Source organism: Cyanistes caeruleus, chromosome 6, assembly GCF_971803275.1.
Source record: "Cyanistes caeruleus chromosome 6, bCyaCae1.hap1.1, whole genome shotgun sequence".
Classification (NCBI taxonomy): Eukaryota; Metazoa; Chordata; class Aves; order Passeriformes; family Paridae; genus Cyanistes; species Cyanistes caeruleus.
In genome coordinates, this window is record NC_141706.1 from 19762571 (window position 1) to 19780067 (window position 17497).

The 17497-nt window shown below is 40.3% G+C and overlaps 1 protein-coding gene across 3 annotated transcripts in view; it reads right to left on the bottom strand.

Moving 5' to 3' along the window:
• Window positions 1-8118, bottom strand: part of PIK3C2A (phosphatidylinositol-4-phosphate 3-kinase catalytic subunit type 2 alpha) — a 50866-nt gene extending 42748 nt beyond the window's left edge. The window contains exon 1 of one of the 3 annotated variants that reach the window (XM_086893139.1): window positions 7917-8118. The gene's annotated coding sequence lies outside the window, so the exon portion shown is untranslated. Of the gene's footprint in view, window positions 1-7578; window positions 7722-7916 lie in introns of those variants that run through there. The other 2 variants (XM_086893138.1, XM_086893137.1) reach the window with 2 other exon arrangements.
• Window positions 8119-17497: the final 9379 nt, after the last annotated feature.

Genomic DNA, 17497 nt, shown 5'->3' on the forward strand with positions numbered 1-17497 from the left:
TCCTTTAGAAGTGGGCCTAAAACCTCAACCACACAATTTATCTACAGCCCTGACCAAGGGCAATGCCTCTTGCAGTCAGATTTCACTAACTTGAAGCAGTATTTCCTTTCTCAACCAGTTCTGATCAGACAGCAGACTGCAGGCCTCTCTGGCTCTGGTCTAGCAGTTTTTGCAAGACCAACCCTGCCTTGGTAACATTTGGTAACAATTTTACATAAATGTGTTTAGAGTCTAAAGTTAATTTCATCACTCAAGAACCTGTGGATTGCTATATATTTTTGACTATTGTACATCACTCATTATTTCAGAGGAGTAAAATACTCTTAAAAAAAAAAAGTAGCAAGAAACTGCAAGGTGCCTGACCATCTCCTTCAGATCAAAGCCTCCACATGGAATGGAAATGAATTTAAACCAGATTTTCACTTATAGAGGCTTTCGTTAAAAAAAAAAAATATATATATATAAAAAAATTATTAGATATGCACTAGTCTAGCAAATACATAAAATGGAAGCAAGAAGAAATTTCTTTCCAATAAGGAATTTATAGTTTCCTGGTAAGAACTTTGGGGAACCAATACAGGACATTACATCTCTACCAGGACAAAGACTCCCAAAATCTAAATTAGCTTCCTATCTTAATAAGCAAGGGATGACATCATCAGCCATAAATCGTTTTACCTTAAGCAGAGGTAATCTCACCATCTGCTCATGTACATGTTAACATTCTTCTCTATGTCAGATGAGTTGCACAGCTTTCTTCTCAAAAACACCCAAGGCTTGTAATACCCTATTTATAATTTGTTCTACGTAAGCACAGAACATATTATTTGGTAATTTTTTCACAAGAAGAACTTTATAGCTATCAGAAGTCAGTGCACATGAATTCCCTGGAGTCCAAGCACTAAATACAGAAGCAATGATAACAAGTCAGGCCATTTCCTGCATTCCTTATAAAGTAAGGCCCTGGCATACAGTAGCTAGCGCTTCCTCAAAACAAGTGCAATTTTCAAAGTAACTTTGAGGTTATTTTGCCATTAAAGAAAACAAAAATAAAAATACTTGAAGTATTTGCCTCACATTGAATCATAGGTAACTTACTAATTAACAAATCTTGCCTGCATACCAGAGACAGTCGCAATTTTATGGGAAACCAGGGAAAACTTAGCAAAATATGTCAGCAGTAATATACTGTGGAAAATACTAATCATCTGCAAAGGAATTTATAGCCAGACATTCGCCACAGCAGGAAAACTCCTTAGCAAAAAAAAGAAAGAAAAAAGTCACAAGAACTTTGATGTTCAGAAGCCCTCTCTGCCAGATGCATTCAGATTGCTACAGACTGAGAAAAAACTGAGCACATACTCATGACATGACTTCTTGAAGTAAAGCTGTTATTCTTTCTAAATAATGTTAGGTTTAAACTGGAGGTCTTCTCAATAACAGACAGTTATGAAAGGTTAAAGCTATACAGTTCTATCACACTATCTTTCCACTAAAAACTTAGTAGCTTCTTTAATCCAGTCATTTTAGCAAAATTAGCAAATGCCTCCTTACAAATTAGATTAACACAGTTAACCAGAAAATTTAATCCATTTTGTTTCAGCTCATATCTACAGAACCTTCAAAGACAATTACTAGCTCAAATATAGGTTTGATTTTTAATTGGGCACAAACCCTGAACCAACACTCATTTCATTTGTTTTGCTCAAATCATTCAGATCATAAATATCTAAACAGGGACCACATCTCTTAACTTTGATTTTGAAATTTCATTTACAACAAAAAAGTACAATTTCATCACAAAACCTTTGATCTCGAGGGCTAGGCAAGAATAGGATGTTTCTAGCACTAGAACAGGAAGTCTCAGCCTTTAAGGTCTTTCAACATCAGCAACAAATCCCTTGAAAAATCCATCCTCAGCTGTTTCAGTGCTTATAAAAATTTATGAACTACTGAAATCAGTTTTCACCCAGGACACTGTGCAGAGGATCATTAGTAGATATGGCACACTTTGTAGCTGCTGTTAAATTTGAATCTTCGTGTTCTGATCAATGTTTCAAGAGAGAAAAAGCACAGGTGCATTTGTCATGATGTTCCAGCCAGATCTCAGTGAAGGCAGCTACAGATACCCACAGATCATGTGTTTCCCATGGCAACACTCTTCCTCTGCAATGGTTTGCACCACTGGCCACTGCAAGCTCTTCCATCAGTAGACGTGGATACGTGCAGATTTGGTACAGCAGGTTTGAAAGCGTACTCAGCACCTTTCTGCTATTATACTCTTCCTCTCAAATTTTGAGCCTAACCACCACTCCATTTAGGTCTGTTAAGTGATGGGGGTCATAAAGATAATTGAATTTCATGTAAGTTTCATAAATATAAAAACCCTGACCCTGCCAAGAACCCCGAGTGTCACAGCTAGAAGAAAACTGTAGCATGAGCTCATATAACTGGACACTGCAGATTTATCACCAGGATAAATTTCATAAATGATTGAATGATGGCAAGAAGTCCTTAAAGCCAATCAGCAGAAGACACAAATCAACAGGAAGCTGTACATCTGTTTCATCAGCTGTAGAATTACTCACCAAACTTTGCATCTCTGTATTTCTTCCTATCCTCTTCTTAGCTCACTAACAGCATCCTCCTATTCTGTTCCTGCCTAGTATTTTCTGGATGGAAGTACCAGAAAAGAGCAAGAATGAAACTGATGGCATCCCGGCTCCTTCATTCTGATGCATTTGGCCAAGATAGTTTTTTCCATGCCTTACAGCCAAGCATATTACCCACATTGTTTGACAAAGGCTAGGAATTCTAGTTCTGTTGCAATGTTTCTCCTTACAGAACAATGCTTTCAATTCCACTCCTCCTGTTTCAAAAGTTTGCTTTTAAAAACCTTGTACCAGTTCCCTTGTTCTACAGACACCTCTTAAGTCATGCTTTTCTCCACGTCACCCTGACGTACGCAATCCCTCCACCAATCCCATTTTTCAAAGGCTGCCTGAAAACACACAACACAAACTTTGATACAGAATCAAAGTCAGCTGCAGGCTTTTCCCATTCTTTAAGCGAGGTCATTGGCCCAAATATTTTGATTCCCCAGTTGAATAATTGGTGAAGTAATTCCTGACTTGCAAAGTAATTTTATTCTGGAATATCACTATCATGGAACAACTAAGACTGGAAGGGACCTTATTTACTCATGCAATGTGGGGCCTGACCCATGTGGAGCAAGACAAATTACCTGGAGCACGTAGATAAATGAGTACCTCCATTAATCCTAGTGGTACTAAACAGCAGACAGACAACATTTGAAACTACATATCCAATTTTATCAAAATCATACAAGGTGTCTAGAACAGAGAAAGAGGAAAGAAGACATCTGTGCTGTCTGCTTTAATTACCACAACAGAGATACCCAAATGCCTTCCATATAGTTCTATAATATTCTGCATAGACGGAGGACCTTGTTAAAATCCCAATTTTTCCTAAATTATGTGCCTGAAGTAATCCCAGCAGACACCCTCATAACTTTGCAAAACATTGAGAACACAGCAAAAGGCAGGAGGCTCATGATGCAAGGTACAGAGGCTATTAACACACAGAGATGAAAACAACCCTCCTCCACAGAGACCCTATTTTACTCCCTGTGCAGCAGTGCACAACCTACACCTTCAACAGAACATCATCAAAAACATGCATGGAGAGGAAACATTGACACTTCAGCTCTGGCCCAGACTTAACTCTGTATCACAGTATTACTATCACCCTACCAGTCTAACCTAATGCAATTCTGCTGCAGTAGCCAAATTATTTCCACCACTTGCTCCAGCAGCTGAGTTTCCCCCCAGGCAGGAAACTTGCACAGTTTCAGTTATAATCAGCAGATGCCTCTTAGTCACACACCTCATATTCATAGGAGATTGAGCAGAATTGCTGATTACCAATTGACAGAACAAACGCACCGTTCACATGTACCTCTGTGCTTTATCCATCAGAAAATACAAACTGCTTATTACACGTATTGATTCAACAATTATGAGGTTTGTTTGGGTGCATTTTTTTTTACAATTCACACGAAGAGAACAGAGCAGGGTGGCTACACTCAGACCAAGGTTCATCTCATCTTTATCTTGTGTCTAAAGGTGGTTTTGGAAATGCAAATAGGAAAAAGCTAAACCAACAAAAACACTTCCTCAAAATACCCTTCTAGTCTCCACTAATTTGGCACTCAAGTACTTCCTGAATCCTGAGGTAACTTCTCTAAGATGAAGACTCTTGATGGACTTTTTCATCAGGAATTTGAGGAATTTGTTCAGATGGATGCAGAATTCAGGTAAACTTCCAGCTCTCACCTTGTAACAAACATCACTGTCACCATGCTCTGCTCCTCTGCTGTGACTACAAGCTAAGCAGAAGATCAGATCAGTTACTGATGACCTGCTCTTGATCAGTCCCCTGCAAACATCAACTACAACACTGAAGCCTTCAACCTCAATTATTTCCCCTGGGTCACGACGGACTGAACAACTTCCAGATCTGAACCAGTGACATTCCCTTAGCACAAACACCCCAAGGTCCTCACACACTACACACTGCAAGTTGTGGTTGGGTTTTGTAAGTGATGTTTTGTTTGTAACTTCAAATTACAAGTTACATGAAACATGCAGACATACCTTCTCCCTCTTACTTCCATTTCTTCCCTCTGAAGTGACCATCACTTAGACAGCTTAATCTAAGGAAATACTTTCAAGCTTCATTTCTACAAAGTTAGAGATTGAAGTAATATTTCTCATAATTTTTTTTTATGTGAGCTTTGATGAAAGCATTTTATTCAAAATTTTTTATAGCTTAAGTGAAGTTTATCATTGCTGGTATGCTTTGAAACATTTCCTCCTTCCCTTCCCTACCCAGTCTGGAAACAACTTCATCCTAATTCTCACAAATTTACATCACACCAACCTCCTCACCCACAAAGGAGCTGAATGATGCTGTATTAGATGACTGATTTTACTTACCGGCATTGATAAAGACTGAACCCTGGTTCTGGTAATTAATTACAAATCCACATCTTCTACTTAAAATAGAACAATATGTTTACACAGTTACACATCCATAAAGCAAACAACTTACATTTGTGTAACATCGCTCATTTTAAGCTTGTTGTATTATCCTAAAAACAAATAAACACCAAATAATTTCTGTACTGACTGCAGACACTAAAAGGCAATACTTCTAAAACACAAAAAGTGGAGGATCTTTACCTGAATGTAAGGCTGACACTGCATTTTATGAATTTTTGTCATGTCAGTGTTGGACTTACACTGGTCTGCCCACCAGTGCTACTTCACTGCAGTTTTCAAAGCTCCCACAGGGCAGCCTTAAAATTGTTCAAGAGTTTAAAGATAAACAACATGCAATCCTGCTCTAATAAAATTCAAATCTAGCATTCATTTTTCTAAATAACGCCATACTGTCTGGTTTTGGGCCCACATCAAAGCCTAAGACAACAAAAAAAAGCCTTCCAAAACATCACCTCAGCATTTTTATTTCTTAAACAACATTTTAATCCAAGTGTTTCCAGCTAGGTAGCAAATACTACAGCAACACTGAGTAAGAAATATTACCAGCTTTGATTTAGTTTGAGAAGAAACAAAAGAACACAAAATCAGAAAGTTCTTTTTTTTACTTAACATTTTGAAATGCATCATTTTCCATATCCATTCAATTTTCTTTGTTAGTACACAGCTACTCAAATTGGATAAAAATAACTAAATCATCAATTTAAATATAAAGATTATATGTCCTGATGAACCTTGGAGCTCTCAGGGATGACAGCAATAACTCACAGGAAAGAGGAACCTCAAATATATAAATCAGGAGTACTATTCCACTGTAATTAAGACAAATATATTTTATTAAATCAATCAAAATTTTAAATATTTCCTGAGATCTCCTTTGTAATTTTCATAAAGAAGCATCTCTAAGAGACATAAAAGAATACTCAAATACAGCAGACCATTTAAGAAGATAAGACTCTAAATAACCTATTACTTGTCTGGTTTGTAGTCCCCTCCCCAAAAGGTCATTCAAGTATTTCTTATTTCTGCCTGTTTCCTCTTCCTCTATCTTCTATGCAACTTTCTTTCATTGTCCCCTTATTCTTACCAGTTTTGCTCCAACTTACCTTTACAAAAGAACAAACACAACCCCAAAAAACAAACAGAACTTGGTGGGAACTATAATCCCTTTCTCCCTCCCCAACAAATGTGCTAAGAGAGGCAAATTTAAGCAACTTTGCTTCCTCCCAGATGCATAAACTTTTTTACAAGCTCACTCTCAGAGTTGGGGCAATGAAGAACACAACTGACTTCAAAGCCATATAAAAAAATACTTTTGTCTGTCTGATTTCATTTCCTCTGCCCCATTTCTGCTTCCCCTTTGGATTCTTCATAAATCATCCATCACTACTACTCCTGAACACAGCTTATACTCAAAGCAAGTATTGCACAACATCTTGTACAAACATCAGACATTTTTTCTTAATTTTCAGTTCCCTTTGGGAAGGGAACTGCATTAAACATGCAATTTCATTAGTTAAAACCTCTGCATCTCTCCTCTAGTTCAAATTATTTTAACTGTGCTATGCTCTAGTAGCGGGGTTGTAATAAGTAATGCGTTAAGTAGAAAGCCCACCAGAATATCCTTTTCTTCCAAACGTTTTTCTTCTGACTGACATCCTTCTCCCAACAGCATAGCTGAAGTGGGAGGTTACTTGTGCTAACAAAGGTGCAGGAATACCTTTTTTATTGTGTTGATACAGAATAATAAACTAGATTGAGCCAAGAACAGCAAGACAATCACAAACTTCCATGTATCACTAGAAACATCGGCAAAGCTCCCGGAGGAAACAGCAGAGCTGTTTAGGGATCAGCTTTGTAAACATCCAGTTTCTCTGGAACCACAGCAACGCACCAACCCGGGGTGAGCGAACCCACTCCAAAGCCAACAAGGGGATGAACAAAAAGGAAAGGTAAACCTGGTGGATCTTTGCAGCGACCGCCAAGGTGCCCCCTACTCCGGGCACCTCCCGGAATCCGCGCTCCGTGCCAGTGACAGCTCCCCACCACCCCGGAGACTTCACCCCCGGGTCCAAAAAGCACCTCGGGCACCTGCGGAGCGCGGGCAGCACCTCCGGACGGCTCCGCGCCCCGAGCGGCGCCGCTCCAGCGCTCCAGACACGCAGCTCCCGGTGGAAGCGCTTCCCGCAGGCAGCGCCGCCGCCGCCGCCCGGCTCGGGGAGCCCGCACAGCTCCGGGAGCGGGACGGGCCGTGCGGACAGCGCTGCCCCGGGCCCGCCGCTCGCAGGTGCCGCTGGCAGCGCGGGCAGCCCCGGGGCCGCGCCGAGGCCCCGCCGGCGGCGGGCAGCGCCCGGAGGCCGAGGGTCTCGGCGACCCCCGGGAGGAGCGGGCGAAGCGGGGCACGGCGGGGAGCGGAGCGAGCGGCCCCCGGCAGGGCGGGGCCGGGACGGCACGGGGCCCGCGGCTCGCCCCGACCCCCGGGGCTCCCCGCGCCTACCTCGGCCATTTCCCCTCGTCCCCGCTGCTCCCGGCGGGAGCGCTCCAGGCTGCGGGCAGCTCCCCCCCGCTCCGCCGCGCTGCGCTCACTTCCGCCCGGCCGCGCGGGGCGGAGCGGGGCGGGGCGGGCGCTGCGCCGGGCCCGGCCCCGGGGCCGCCTCACCTGAGCCCGCGCCGCCGTCGCTGCGCCCGGCCCGCGCAGGGAGCCCGGCCCGCCGGGGGCGGCTGTGGGGGGGCCGCGGGGCCGGGTTGCGCTGGGGTGACTCTCCGTCATTTCCTCCCCTTATCGCCCGATCTTCCCAAGAATGCTCGGCATGACTGGGAACTAGCCCAACGCACCAGAAACGTCCGGCGGGGGGGCTGGAGCCGCGCCGCGGACACAATGGACTTCCTCCGCCGCCGGCAGCGGGGGAGGGGCCGGGCCGCGGCGGGGACGGGGCCGAGCGGTGACGCCGGAGAAGCCGGGGAGCCCCCAGCACGTGGGGCTGCGCTGCAGGAATGAACATCACCAGCGCTTGCCAGTGAACGACCCGGCTGGTTTGGAGCAACAGGTTCCACTACACAGAGTTTTGCTTAACTATCTTCAGAAACTACTTGGCCAGCAAGGACAGATCCTTGTTGCAGCTCCAACCTTCCTGACATACCAACGCGTTTCAGAAAGACCAAATATTTTGGTTTGACCTTTACAATAGCATCAAAAGAACGAAACGCTTTGGCTATGTCCAAAAGTATTGCATGTGGGATTTCATACAAAGTTTAGACAATGGGCCTTTCATAAGATCAAATTAAAAGTTGTCATGGACATTTAAACGTAGCAGTATTATTTTTAATGTAGATATAAAAGAACTCCAGAGAAAATAACTTTATATTCCATCCACTCAGGGATTATTTAAAATAAGCAAATAATTCGGTTTATGCTTATTGGTACTTTATTTTGCACTTTCAGCACACTGAAATTCTGAAAAAATACAAAACACTTCATGAAGCATAAAAGACACATGAAAAGAAGACACATCAGTTTAGAAGCTACAATATAAATAAATTATCAAAATTTTATCTAATAAATTATACATGAAGTATTATATAATATAAATAAATTATCAAAAATTAGTCAGGAATACATTGCTGGCAGTCACATTTTTACTGTGGGTATATATAACCACTACAATAATTTTAGCATCTAAGCATTTTCTATTGGATAGATCTTGACTGGACACCATGAAGGTTAATGAAAGCCCTTGCAGGTGGCTTCAGCATGAGCAAAATGGAGACTTGGAAGACTGACACAAAATGTGTTCCTAGAGAATGATCACAGACATGACTTTGTTACATAGATTAAAAAAATTACCGCAGTTCTTACTACCCTTGTGATCTAAGCCATCAGAAATTTTTCAGGCTGACAGTTATTAGAAGTAGAAATCAATCCTCTCTAATGTCATTCCAGTTTTGCCAATCAATAAGCAAATTCTGCTCTAATACTGAACAGAGTGGAGCATCAGGAGAAGAAATCTCAAAAAAAGAAAGCTCATGGTTCCTTTTCAGATGGTTGGTCCAAAACCACCTTATTTTCAGATTGCATTTTAGACTTTTTGTCCTGGCAGTCATGTCCCCTGGCCACCTCCTCTGCTGGGCTCTTGTGGTGATCCTGGCCAGGAGAGTGCTGTACTTGGAGCATTTAGTGACCCACATAAATGATGCTTTTCAGAGGCACAGTGTCTTTCAGACTGGGATCCTGCTGCAAATCAGTTCCATGGTTTTTGTGCTCCTTTGCCCTTCCCACACAGGTCACATTAAACTGCTCCCAATTGCACCTATGACTCATTGGCCATAGGGTTTAGTCCTGGGATAACCATTTGCGACGTTTCATCCCTTGCTAAGTAAAGGGGCATTAACCTGCTTAGTCTGAACAAAAGGCAATTGCCACACCCAACAGTTTCAGCAAGATCATGTTAGAATGAGGTATCTTTAAGGTCCCTTCCAATCCAAGCCACTCTATGATTCCACGATTCCACGATCATGGCTATTTGATTGGCCAACCTCCATCATGTTATTACATATGTGACAGTAGGTCAAATATTAAACTTTCTAGCTGAGATAGGAAAGATGATTTCGTTCATTCTGTGGATTAGCGAAGAATTTTAGACTATTATCAAGCCTGCCTATCACTATCATTATAAGAACTGTGTGTGCCTTGGAAACTATTTCCTTCTTGTCAAAAAATGTTCTTGCTACTCCACATTAAAAAAAATAGTTTAAGCCCATCCTTTTTAGCACTATCTCATTTTTGAAAGATATTCTGAAAGTACTTCATGTTAAATAGACATTGATTTAATATTATCACACTAAATACAAACAGAGTGTGCTATTCCTTCCTTTGCTTTCACAGAGTCACAGAATCATTAAGGTTGGAAAATACTTCCAAGATCACTGAGCCCAACCTTTGACTGAACACCACGCTGTCAACTAGACCATGTCACCCACTGCTATGCCCGGTCATTTCTTTAACACCTCCAGGGATGGTGATTCTACCACCTTCCTGGACACTCTGTTCCAGTCCTTGACAACACTTTCAGTGAAGAAATTATTCCTGATGTCCAGCCTGAACCTCCCCTGGCACAACTCAAGGCCATTTCCTTTTGTCCTGTCACCGAGAGAAGAGACCCACCCTCACCTGGCTTCAAGCTCCTTTCAGCATTGTAGAGAGCAATTGAGGTCTCCCCTGAGCCTCCATTTTTTCAGGTTAAACAACCCCACTCCATCAGCTGTTCCTCAGACCCTTCACCAACTTTGTTGCCCTTCTCTGGACTAGCTGCAGCACCTCAATGTCTTTCCTGAATTGAGGGGCTCAGAATTAGACACAGGACTCAAGGTGCCATCTCATCAGTGACAACACCAGGGGGACAATCACTGCCCTATTCCTGCTGGCTGCACTCTGTGATGCAGGCCAGCACTTTGCACTGAAGACCAACTCCAACACAAGTACTTTTGCCTCTGCTTTCATTGTTTCTCAGCTACATCCACATTACCCAAGTATCAATTATTATCAGGTGCACTCTGGAAGTAGTACTAGCCAGTTTTAGAAATAGGATTTGTATGTCAGATGCCACATAGCCTCTCCATAGTTGGGCAGCTACAGTTCTCTCTCAAGGAAGACAACTGCTTGGCCTTGGAAGCTCAGCTTCCAGGCTAAGCAACACCATTCTCTAGAGAGCTGAGTCTAGAAGGGAACAGTGGCATAGCCTGCAGACTTGCTTAGGCATGGATGATTACAAGTTACCCATTCCCACATGCAGAAATGACGGCAGCTTTAAATTATTTCTCATACAGGAAGTTATTAATGTGCCCATGTAAAAGCTATGCACAAGGTGTGTGTCTCAGCAGCTGCACTGTCTTGTTCCTGTGTGTCTTGTCTGTGATACGCAGACCAAATGACACAGTTCCCCTGACAGTTTTCAGGAAATAAAACTATGATAAAAATTATGATATTTGTGCTTTTCACTTTTCACTATGTCTTGTAAAAAAACCCCACAATTTTTTAAAAAATATTTTAATGAAAATTTAATTGGCATACCACAGACAGAAAAAATTAGAGAATTTGGTCAAATATTTGGAGAGAGTAAGTGCTGTGCTTGCTATGCTAAGAGTCAAACATCCCAAAAGAGCTGACACACAGCATATGCAAAGACCACATCGGCTTGTGTAACTAGCAATATTGACACTGGTATTAACTGGAAATATGACAAACTATCACTGGTAGATGCTTTTTTAAACAATATCTAGGATAAAAATAAGTCTGAAACATACCCAGAATAAAAGGACGCCTACACGTAACAAAGCTTAACAAATGTGTTGTGGTGACTATAACACATGGGAAGTAAAAAACAAAACAAAACCAAACCACACAGAACCTAAAAAAACACACACCCCTCATGAAGACAAACAAACAAAAAGAATAACTAAAAACAATCACTTTAAAGCAAAAATTTCCTTAATTTTCTTCTCAGCATAAATTTAATTTTGTAATATGCCCCGCAAATTTAGCAAGTGAATGCCTTGAGCTACTGGAATTGCTGCTTGTCTTTAATTAACTGGAAAGAATAAACTTGATGTCTATTGTTAGAGTATCCTTTTTTAAAATGACAAATTGTTAGTAGGAGCAGAGGGATTATTAAAGGACAAATGTCCTTCCTGTGACAATAGGAAGACGGAACATATCGTACCAAGGGAAAAAACCTCTTCACAGAATCCATGCCATGAACCAGAACATGGTAAAAAACCCACACCCACTTTGTGCAGCATGGAAATTCCCGGGATTTCATTCATTGGGGTGTGGACTGCAACACAAAGTTTGGATTTGAAAGTAGACCAACTCAGACTATGCAGGAAATTAAAATCATGCAACTACATCTACAGCTTCAGTATGAGACTGCTCATAGCATAGCTGCTAGATTCAGTGATGTTTCAATTAAAGACAAAACAGCTGCTATCTTCTTATATTTATCTTGTTATATTTTCTTAAAGAAATCATGTTAAATATACTGAGAAACTAAGCCTAAACAGAGAAAACACTAAAAAAGTCGACCAATTCTCAGCTAATCAAGACACTGATAGCCTTAAGGTGACCTCTATATATTTAAAGGCAAGAAGTTTTAAGAGCTAATTTTGGAAGAACTGGTAATTTGTATCAAAATTGCACCCGGGTTTTTTTTAGTACCTAGAAACCTTTTTTTTTTTTTTCCCCCTCTGAAAACCAGCAGAGGGAGACAGGTTCTGTTTTACTCTGAAAGAAAACAGAAGAGTTTATTACTTAAAAAATTACACCTTCTGAAAATTCATTATAATTTCCTAGCTTAGGCTTGCAATGCCTTTTCTTGGTCATTTTGAACTATGTTATTAATACTCTCTTCTTTTTTTTTTAGTGCTTATCCAAATTTAAAAGGCTATTGCTTACATCTGAAGATGTTTAGTCTACAACATATTCCTATTAATACTTCACTATGGATTTCTTTCAGGGAGAAAGGAGATAACAGTGTTAGTAATGACTGAAAGGAAAATTAGGCTGTGGTTTCATTTTTGTTGTTTCACTGTCATGCAACAGCTTGCTACGTGTTTGTAGCATGTCTAAAGTCTACATACAGCTCTCAAAATCTAAACAATAATTTCATCTGGCTTTACATATGAGTTATATATTTAAGGACTAAATATATGAAGAAAGTTCTGTTCTAAAGTAAAAACCACCAAAAAAACCTTCTGGTTGTTTCAAGTGCAAGTAAAATGTTCTCTTGGGCTAATTTCTTAGGATCCAGGTCTTGCTTCAGGAAATGGGAATTTAGGCACTACAAGCCAAAATATTACTACAGATCTTGGCACAGAAAATTAGGTATGTGTCATATGGTTTAGGCAACATTCTCTACAAAATTACATAACAGGGCATACATTTGAAATTAAGAAAATATTTTTCATATTTACCCATAGTTTTGCAGCTAAGTTATGTCCAGAAGTGCTACTAGAATAGGGACCTGAACAGAAATTATTTTGCACACGTTTTACTGTAAATAATTTGTGATAGTCTTTTTTTTTTTTTTTTTTATTAACTCCCTTTTGCAGATGGTTTATTTACTCAGAGAATAAACTGTAAGAAATGCTTTTGGCATAAAATATGGTCTAAGCAGACACAACCGCTATAATTTTAAATAAATCTAAATAAAATGAAGTTTCTGAATATTCCTAAAATAGAGTGGAACAGAAGAGTTAGAAAATGCATGCAGAAAGTGTGTCAGTGCTGCAGTGTACTCAGGAGGTACTGTGGGACAGTTTTTAGTCTGTAGTGTGCTGTGCTACGGGCTATTACTGTAAGAATGGTGCCAGAAATCCTGTGTGAGAAACTGCGGGCAACAGGATGCGTGCCTGGAAATAGCAATCATTCCTGGGGCAAAGATAATTGAGGTAATTTGGAAGCCTGCTAGTATTTAAAATCCCAATCACAACCAGTCATGCTTAATCAGACAACCAAAGGCAGAGGATGATAAAACTGCATATTGAGTATTCACTTGAATTATCCCATACTGAGAAGTTCAAACAAACCAACCAGCACTACCAATAGGAGTCCTACACAAGAGAGAGACTTCCACGGGCTAAGAAAAGGGTTAATAAGGTCTTCTTCCAGCTGCCCATATTCCTGTAGCTCCATGAAGGATCCAAGCCCTTCCCAACAAAATCTGGTTTTACCCTTCTTATACAAGCTAATTGCATGAAGCTTCTTGTAGCTACCCTATGTTCCTCAGTAACAAAATTTCACAGTTCTTTAAGCATTGCAAGCCCATGCAAATATTCTACTATTAAAAAGGTATTGAACAATTCCTTATGTCATGCTTTTACTTGTAGTCACACAGTGTGCATTGGTAAAAAGAAATCATCCTATCAAGTACATTCTCTGAGGTGTTTTCATATCCCTGTCTAAGCCTAAATCTGTTGTGGGTCTGGGCCTTAATCAATGCTTGTATTTTAGTGTACAATTTTTTGTAGTTTTCATAGGGAAAATTAAGTACACAATGTGTTCCCTGGAGGACATTTGTAAAACCAGTTTTCATGTTAAGGGTCAATGACCCAAATTCTGCAAGCAGCAGAATTATTTTTAAATACTTTAAATCCTTGCCAATATTCTTTTGTTGGTAAATAGGCATCTTCTACTTAGGGATGACATTCATTAGTTACGTAACAGTAGAGCACTGGCACATTATTCAAAGGGATTTATTGCTTTCCTTTGCTCCTTGCATTCATGAGTAGAAAGACACCCATGCTTGAGGGACTAAACTGGAGAGACCTTTAATGAAAATTATCTCTGAGTTCGATGGAAAACTTTTCAGATAGGATTGCTGTGGTCAGCCCCCAGAAAAAAGAACCCAATATCAGAGGCCAACAGCATTAATACATGTCACAACTCACTGAACAACTTACCACAGAGTTTGTGTGTGTGGGAGGGAAAAAAGCAGTGTGTGGTCATGTGTGCACAGCTCACTGAGAAACTTCAAGACAGGGGGTACAGCTGGACTTACCACACAGTTCTGGCCTTGTTACAAACCCTATCTCTGTGAATACACCATCCAACAGAACAATTCCACCAATGTAGCAGGAACTCCGTGTGGACTGAGCTGGTACACCCAAGTATGGGTGTGCAGAGCACATTTCCCTTCTGATCTTCTAGGGTGAATTTCTTCAGAGAAATCACCTGTTGGATAATCCTTCTTGGACTCCACAGTCATCCTCCTGGAATGAAGCAGTGACACATCAGGTTGTAGAGAAATACAGCCCTTTTCCTAAGGACACAGGCAGTACTGAAGCATTTGGAAATATTAATGTTAAGAAAATTATTTATTTTCCAAACATAAATTCAGTGTTAAGCCTTAAATAGTAATGTTTTTTCTCTTTGCTTGAGATATACACTGAAGAGTAGCTGAAGGATGTGGAAGGGGATATGGATAAGGGAATGACACCATAGTATTGGCTAATTCTGCCTATGATACCATACCTTCAACCTAAAACCTTCAAGCTTCAGGCTGAAAGAGAGTAGGTTGAGATTAGGTATTAGGAAAAAAGGTGGTGAGGCACTGGCACAAGCTGCCCAGGGAAGCTGTGGATGTCCCATCCCTGGAAATATTTAAGGCCAGGTGGGATAGAGCTCTGAGCAGCCTGGTCTAATGGAAGGTGTCCCTGCCCATGGCAGGGGGTTGGAATTAGGTGGTCTTTAAGGTCCATTCCCACCCAATCCATTCTATGATTCTATGATACCTAGTTTGCCACAGTGAAACAAGTATTTAAGATTATGTGCGTGTGTGTGGTGAAAGTAAAGAGTGGTCTAACAATTCTTAGAAACCTCTAAATCTAATCAGTTTTAGCTACCCTGTTTTAACTAAATCCCAGGCCTTTCAGAAAAAAAAATTAAATTGTGTATATGTCACCTGCAAATGTTACTTCTACTAGAGTACTGAATAGTCTTTTGAGAGAGCAAAAATTCATTATTCAAGTCAGGAATCACATAATCAAGCATGATTTTGGTTTTGTGTTTAAATCAATGGAAGTTAGGCTCTTTTTTCACTGAAAGAATAGCATAAAAAGAACAAAAAAATCTTTGCCTTACTCCACTAGAACCAGTGGATGGATCTACTTGCAGTGTTTTGGCATCCCCAAGCGTACCTGGCTGAATACTTAACCCATGGAAGCTACATATTAAAATAACACACCAATGAAAAGTTACATCCTCCAGCTATTTATTCATTCTCTTGCTAGCATGGGCATCCTGTCCTCAGTCTCACATCATTAAAAAACAAGTCCAATTCCTGGTCATTAGATTATGAAATAAAATGCCCACTTCCCTTGTAATATTAAAAACCTTTAAAAATCCACAAGGTTTAAGTCAGAAAAGCCAGAATTCTTCTAAAACCTGGTAGTCTTTGTGAGATTTATTACCTGAATAAAGATTAACTACATTTTCCTGAAGAAGCAGAGAATACACTGATAATCCCTGACCTCTCTCTTAGGTTGAGAGATACTTTAACAGCTTGTTCTAAGGACAGACAGAAGTATACTTTTTTCAACCCTGAAAATATATGAAACATTCTCAGCCTTTTAGAGAATTTCCTGGATATTTTTGTGGATGCATACAGCTTTCGCTAAAGGGGAAAAGTACAGATTGGAAACAGATGATGGGGTTCTTTTTTTTTTTTTTTTAAATAAATTGATTGCTATCACAAATCCTACAATTTGGAATAATCAGGCTAAAAATCCTATTCTCAGTTATACCACTTCTACATCCCTTTTCTTTCCTCACATCACAGTTTCATGAGCTCTGCAGCCAATGCACTATTTTCTAAGGAAAAGGACAGATAGCCTGACAGCTGTAGAGGGCTTATACTGAAAGCATTTTAAAAATCCTTCTTTAATCTGATTTTTGTGGAAATTGAGCCATGTTCTATTTGAACTGAAATTAACAGGGTTGATCTTCAAGGATGACTGAAACATCCCTGGGAGCTAGGAAGGAAAGGAAGGAAAGGAAGGAAAGGAAGGAAAGGAAGGAAAGGAAGGAAAGGAAGGAAAGGAAGGAAAGGAAGGAAAGGAAGGAAAGGAAGGAAAGGAAGGAAAGGAAGGAAAGGAAGGAAAGGAAGGAAAGGAAGGAAAGGAAGGAAGATTTGTTGAGATGCCATTCAACCCCTAAATAAAGGGAATTTCCAGCAAGCTCTGGAGTATTTTCAGCCACTGAAAATCAGGCCATATGGTGGGATGTGGTTAAGACCAGAACTGGAGTATCCAGCTTACCACAGGCTCTACCATAATTATGAGATTGTTTCCATAAAGTCCCTTTGAACACTAAGTAACTTTAGAAATACTAATAACGTTTTAATTTCTTTTCAGATATCAAAATTCAGAGAATACACTAACCTTTTGGAGTAAGTGAATAACACTCTTCCACTGCTGCCCTTTTTTCCCTTTCTTAAATAAGCATATAGGTTAAAGAAACTTATTTGAGTTATTGAGTTCTAATTATATTGAGTTCTTGATAGGTTATGTCACCATCTACAGTTTCAGTGACCCAGCCCAAGGTGTTTAGTGTGAAAACAGACTAAGACCCTGGAACTCATTAGAAAACACAAATTTAAAATTAAAGAATTAATATTGTGTTATGCTCTCAGCTAAGTGCACACATGGAGATTAGAGAGGATTAATAGAGCATGACTGGCACCTTTGCAAACACAAGACTTCAAAGATAAATACACTGTCTGCCTAATGGCAAAAGGCAGACAGATGTGATGACAGAGGTAAAGCTTGTATTGAAAGCTTTTTTTTTAACCCATGTTTAAACTGTCTCTCTGTAATCATTAAGCACTGGAAATGAATGTTTTGAACTGTTGTAGTAAGGGAGGATT